The sequence below is a fragment of the Eutrigla gurnardus genome (assembly GCF_963514095.1).
Source record: "Eutrigla gurnardus genome assembly, chromosome: 5".
In the NCBI taxonomy this organism is placed as follows: domain Eukaryota; kingdom Metazoa; phylum Chordata; class Actinopteri; order Perciformes; family Triglidae; genus Eutrigla; species Eutrigla gurnardus.
The window spans coordinates 2632853-2639017 of record NC_139919.1 but is presented as its reverse complement, the minus strand read 5'-3'; the positions used below and the strand labels follow the sequence as shown (position 1 = coordinate 2639017).

The following is a 6165-nucleotide window of genomic DNA, read 5'->3' as shown; positions in this document are numbered from 1 at the left end:
AGTTTAAATTTGTGAAAGAAGAAGTTTATTAAAAGATCATGCTTACATCATGCATGTAAAGAGTTATAATAAAATATTTCAAAATGCATGTGCAAATTAAAGTCTGTTGGTCCAGTCATATATTTTGTCATTGTAGTTTTCTTAAAATCTCGTCTCATCTCGTTCTCGTGAACCCAATATCGTGTCTCGTCTCGTGAGCGGAGTGTATCGTCACACCCCTACTAATAAGTGATTGAGGGCGACACATTGAGATTTGTGATTTATATACGATGCTCCAAACAATGTTTTTGTTTTTGACCTCGCTGATGACAGCGGCAGTCAAGTATTCACACATCTTCATTTGGAGCACTGACCAGAGAAGGCTGAATGGAGATGAGGAGGATAGTGAATAGAAGAAGGCTGTCACAGTTGATCCTGCCTGGGATTCACTGTGCTCTTCCCTTCGTTCAGCCATTCCCGCCAGATGCCAGCTGAAGGAACAAAACTCTGAGGGAAGATATTGATGTTTCTCAGGCCACCTTTGATAATTAGAAGCCTGCCAGTGTATCTGTCACTGCATGAAAAGTGGGATTTTTGTCAGTTAGCGGCCCTGTAAATTGCCGTGGAAGTTCAGGTTTACGACTGCACACGGCAATTTGCAGGAAACACCGAAAACTGACGTGAATTGACGTGGGCCTTGCTTGGCAGTTGTCCCCCCATGACCCCCCTCCCCGTAATCCTAGGGGAGGCTTTAACATGTAAATGAAAATGCTGTGAGCTATACAAATGCAAATCAGGGTAGCAGGGGGAGTTTTACCCCAGGTGACATTTTTCTGAAAGGTGTTAACTTCATTTCATCTTCATTCAAAGATATAACTTCATTTCATCTTCATTCAAAGATACACAAAACAATTTGCTTCAACAATTACTTTTAATCAGGCTTTGCCACAAAGGTAAAATGTACATTCATGCAAACAACATCACAGTCTCCTAGAGCTCAACCACGGTGCATAGTGGCATGACTACAGTGACCCTTTCTTTGGTCTTGCTTAAATGCACAGTGGATGTGTTAACCACACATCTCCCAGCAATGCGCTCAACAGGCAGAAATGATGCTGGGTATGACGTGTCTGTTCCCTGCAAGCTCCAAACTTCTATTGGCTTTCCATAAAAATGTCTGTCCGGATGGGGATGAAGCCAGGAAACTTGCGCAGTAACATGTTTAAATGCAGTACCTTTTGACACAACATTAACAACTATAAACTGCTTTATAATGGCTGGTCGTAGTTCTGCTAGAGGGTCAAGGATGGGTTCATAGATCATAGATCTCGGCTGTGTTCGAAATGCCATACTAACGTCCTACTCGTACTTAATTGTGACGTAAATTTGAGTACGTAGTGCGTTCACATACAATAGTATGTGAATTTGTGTACGCGAGAAATGCCCGGATGTATACTGCATTGGCAAGAATTATACAGAAAGTATACAGCGGACCTTGCTAAATCTACTCAACTTCCCCAAAATGCATTGCGGCTCGTCTGACTTCTGAAAAGTTTTGGATAATGGCGGACGACTGCGGTGATTCTGGCGACAGCCCGACACAAACCGCGTACACATGTAAGTATACTGTAACATGACTTTTATGTTTCCAGCTGACTTTTAAATCGTATTGATAATGAACGTTACTTTATTGTTGTTGGCATTGTACGTTAACGTTACGAATCGAAGGTCCTGCCAGTCGGCTAGCCTACAGACGGTAATTTACCATAGAGGTTAGCGAGCGCAAGCGAAGCGGAAAATGTGCCGTTTTTACCGACGTTAACTAATAATATAGGGCTTATTTTAAACCGTGGTTATATATTTACTAACGGTGATTAATAACGCCGTGCACCGTTGTCCGTTAAAGGGACGGATGCAGACACCGGGCGCCTCATTCAGTGGAGGGAACGATGAGGAGACGTTCACCGGCAGGAGCGATGCTGCTCTGAGAGGCTTCACTTAAGAAAATGTGGTTTAAATGTTATAATTCTTATATCCAGGACTGCTGGAGACTCTGAGGATGTCCCAGGACTGCTGGAGTGGCTGGGCTTCGTCGCTGTCACCCCCATCACCACCGTGGAACTATGGACATGGAACCCATCTGTTCTGTTAGTAAGCAGTGAACGAGGTTCTCCGTGGAACGCCTTGAAAGACAGAAGTCCTTCCTTAAAGAGACTAACGTTAACTCGAAGAAGAGAAGACGGGTGAACAATCCCAAGATTGCGGTAAGAATATGTTCGGTGACTGCTAGCTAAGCTAAAATTAGCAAAGCAAGCCCAAGCTAAAAGTAGCTTAAAAGCTAATAGTCCGAGCTAAAAGTAGCATAGTAGCCTTGTAAAAGAACAAGAGAGAGGAACCAGTGTAACGTTAAGTTGCTTTGTTAAGTGTATGTTGTTGGTCTTTTACAGGAAGCAGTACGCCGTCTTCACAACTCGGAGACGAATTGTAGGCGCTACGAACCGGAGCAAGGGTAAGATTTAAAGAATATGCTTTCATTCTGCTGTATAAGGAAATAGATGCGTTAACAGTAGATACCGATCTTAACTGTTCATTTTGTTTTCACAGACGAACCTCGCCTCATAACGAAGCTGTGACCTCTTACTTGCTCGGAGCTTTGTCCGCAAGTCCGGATTTCTATGACGCTGATAGTGACGCCATTGTGTGTAAGTAACTTTTACTGTTTTCTTCTTCCTTGTTTTAATTTTACTGTGACTTAAGTTTTCTTATTCATACCACTCATTTAATTGTTTTCCAGCTGCCTGTAAGACATACTATGAAACGGTACGCAGGAGCTTCAGACACACACAGCCTGATCTCGCATCGCAGGCGGAAGCTGTGAAGAGGTCAGCTCGGAGTCGTTCCAGGAGAAAGAGGGTAAGACTTATTAGATTTATTAGATCCGTTTTTGGTCAATGTGACCAAACCTACCTAAACCTATTTTTCAGGTGCATTAATAGATGTGTTGTGTCCATGCGCAGTGCATCGCGCAGTACTGATTGTCTTTATTGATTGTTTTACAGCTGCTGGAAGCGAGACGGAGTGTGCTTGCTGGCGATGAGGTGGACCGGAAGTGCGCCACCACAGACATGATGTCAGATGAGGAGGACGGCGTCGTTGGCGGGGTGTCTGGATGGATTGTGCGACCTCCATCCTCTCGTAGCCAGGAGCTCACCGAGCTCTGTGCGACTCTACAGTCGCGATTAGAGAAGACTCCCAAGTACAGGGCCACGCACCGCAGGCGGCTGTAAAATTGACCAAATTCGGACAGAATGTCGCCAGTTCATTTGTTTGTTGTGTGGGCAAATTTGTACAGTTGTGTGTTGTGTTGTCAATAAAGCTCTTTCTTTGAATACTTCCTCCTGGCAATTTTTCCTTTCCTCAATAAATTCATTCATATTTATATTTATAAATATATAAATAAATAAAAATAAATATATGTGTGTGTATATATATGTATAAATATACATATATATATATAAACATATATGTATATATATATATATATATATATATATATATATATATGTATATATATATATATATATAGTGATAGATCTGCTAACCAATCACTAGTGATTATTCTTGTTTAAAAGACCCAGTGTGACCAATAGTAACACATCTGCCAACGGGGGTGGGGTTTACATTTATAATGACTCATCAGGTTGACCAATAGTGACAGATCTGCCAACGTGGGTTGGCTTTACATTTACAATGACCAGGGCCCTCATTTATAAAGCTTGCGTACGCACAAAACGGGGCTGGAAACGTGCGTACGCCACTTTCCACGCAAATGTTGTGATCTATAAAAAACAAACTTGACGGGAAAGTGTGCGTACCCGTAAGCAAACTCTGAGGCATGCGTACCGGTACGCACATTCTGGAGACTGGAAGGGAATCAGCAGTAAACGTGAGAAGAACTATATATTTTTGATGACTCGCACACATTTAATTATACTCCATATCATACGTTAGATCTGCGTTATCATGATGAACTCCAGCAATGTTTTTGACGCTTTTAATGAGTGATAGTTTTTTCATATTAACACCTTCTTTTAAAATCTGACGTGTATCTTAAATCAAAATCATTTTGAAATATTGAATCAGCGCTGTCACCGCAGGAGGAGGAGACGGCCCAATTGCATGTAATACAGTAGGCTAATACCTTCCATTAGATCACTGTAGAACACAGCGGGAATAACTAAATATTCTCCTTATTTATGTGCATATATCATCAACGCACATACATACAGCCATTAAGCCATCGTATACTTGTTACACTTATCCTCGTTTTTAAACCACCAGAGCGCAGAGGAAATGCTCTATAATGAGTGCCACGCTCGTGCGCGCTCAGTCGTGGAGCGTGGAGAGCGCAACTTTACCGAACTTCAGGAGGCAGAATCTACCACCCGGCAAAGGTGGTAGAGACCCCAGCATGATGAGCCCGAGCCACGGCCCCGTGCCCGACTGGAGGGGTATCAACAGGGCGCTAGAATCCGTGAGGATGTCATGCTGCGTTTGTAAGATAAGGAAGACAACAATCAATGTTCATTGTAAACGTATTATTTTATTAATCACAGTGCGCGTTTGCCGTAGCTCATCTGCAACGTTGTTGATGGCGGTGATTGTGTCTCGCTGAAGTTGCAGGACGGCATCAGTGAGCACCCGACCGCTTGATGTGCCATTCGTCCGGGATGCGCTGCTGCTTTGCGCCGGACCCGGACGCTGTGCCGAGGGCCCGTCACCTTCACCCTCCTCACATCACCCTCCTCACCATCACCCTCCTCTACGCCACACGCTGCAGACTCTGGAAGGACAGAAACAATTTAACGTTTTGTTTTATATACAGTAAAAGTTTAAAATCTGTTCACCCTTATCCCTCTGGTCTCAGTCGCGTCTGTGTCTCCCTCCTTTTCAGACACAATCCCCGTCAAAGTCACATCAAAATCAAACTTCCTCAAATACTCTAGCAATACATTAAATCCATGTTAGGAGCGGAAAGATGTCATTTACCTTCAGATCACTGTCCACTCCGTCCCACTGACGCCGTTGACAGCAGCAGCAATGTGTTGCCACTCGCACTGCGTCTTTTTATTCGTGATCCCGCTGCTGTGACCACTAAATTAAATTATTGTCCGGGCCTCCACCTCCCCAACAAGTGTCTCTTTCTCCGTTTCTGAAAAGTTACGTTTCTTTGCTTTTTCCTGACCTGTCGCCGTGATTCACCACACGGAAACGATTGCATGCCGGCTCATTAACATAGTAAAATGTGGGCGTGTACAGGGCGGGACTCAGGTACGCACACTTGTAGGTGATCCTGTGATTTATAAAGGAAAAATCGCGTACAGCTTGCGTGCGCACAGTTTTATAAATCAGATTTTTTTTTGCCGCACGCAAACTTTGGCTTTTTGCCGTACGTACACTTTTAGTAAGGATCCTACGCACAGTTTTATAAATGAGGGCCCAGATCTGCCAACCAATCACGAGCGATTATACTTGTTTAAAACTAGTGGTTTCATCCAATCCTGAGTGAGGATATTCAAGCCATCTCTGGCCAGGCGGGGTTTCGCCGCTATTCATATGCTAATTAGAGCCTTCGCTGTGGTTCGTTTTCGACAATTTTCGGCACAGACGAACGCGGCGTTCGCAGCCTGTAAACTGTCGTTAACTCCCGAAAATTAGGGAGATTTACGGGCGTTTACAGGGACGAAAATCTGACTTTTCATGCAGTGTCAAATGTGTACAAATAGAACCAATTGACCCAACAGTACACTGTAACAAATTGACTGTAGAATTTACAGTAAATACCTGGCAAAAAAGTTGCCAGTAAAGTATTGTAAAATTGCTGTTAATTACTGTAAAAGGATTACAGTATATTACAGGATAACTTTTACAGGTTTTTGTTGAATATAAATTACAGCAATTTGTTACAGTGTAAGATACAAGACACAGCATGGCTCATTTCGTTCACATTTACTTTGGGATTCTATATAAAAAATAAAGTAATCAAGTACTAAACAGATATGCAACTTGTTGCAAGAAACACTTCAATAAAAATAAAAAACCTTAAAAGCTAGGTAATGTTATTTTAAAGCCCCCCGATTTAAAATATTTTTTAATCGGCTCTGATGATTTCTCTCTCGTTGTCAT

General features: G+C 42.7%; 1 long non-coding RNA gene across 1 annotated transcript; it reads left to right on the top strand.

Annotated features, from left to right (window-relative positions):
* Positions 1-2149: 2149 nt before the first annotated feature.
* LOC311013492 lies at positions 2150-2892 on the top strand. Its single transcript, XR_014597148.1, has 4 exons — positions 2150-2243; positions 2427-2488; positions 2584-2681; positions 2774-2892. It is a non-coding gene; the product is annotated as an uncharacterized lncRNA (long non-coding RNA).
* Positions 2893-6165: the final 3273 nt, after the last annotated feature.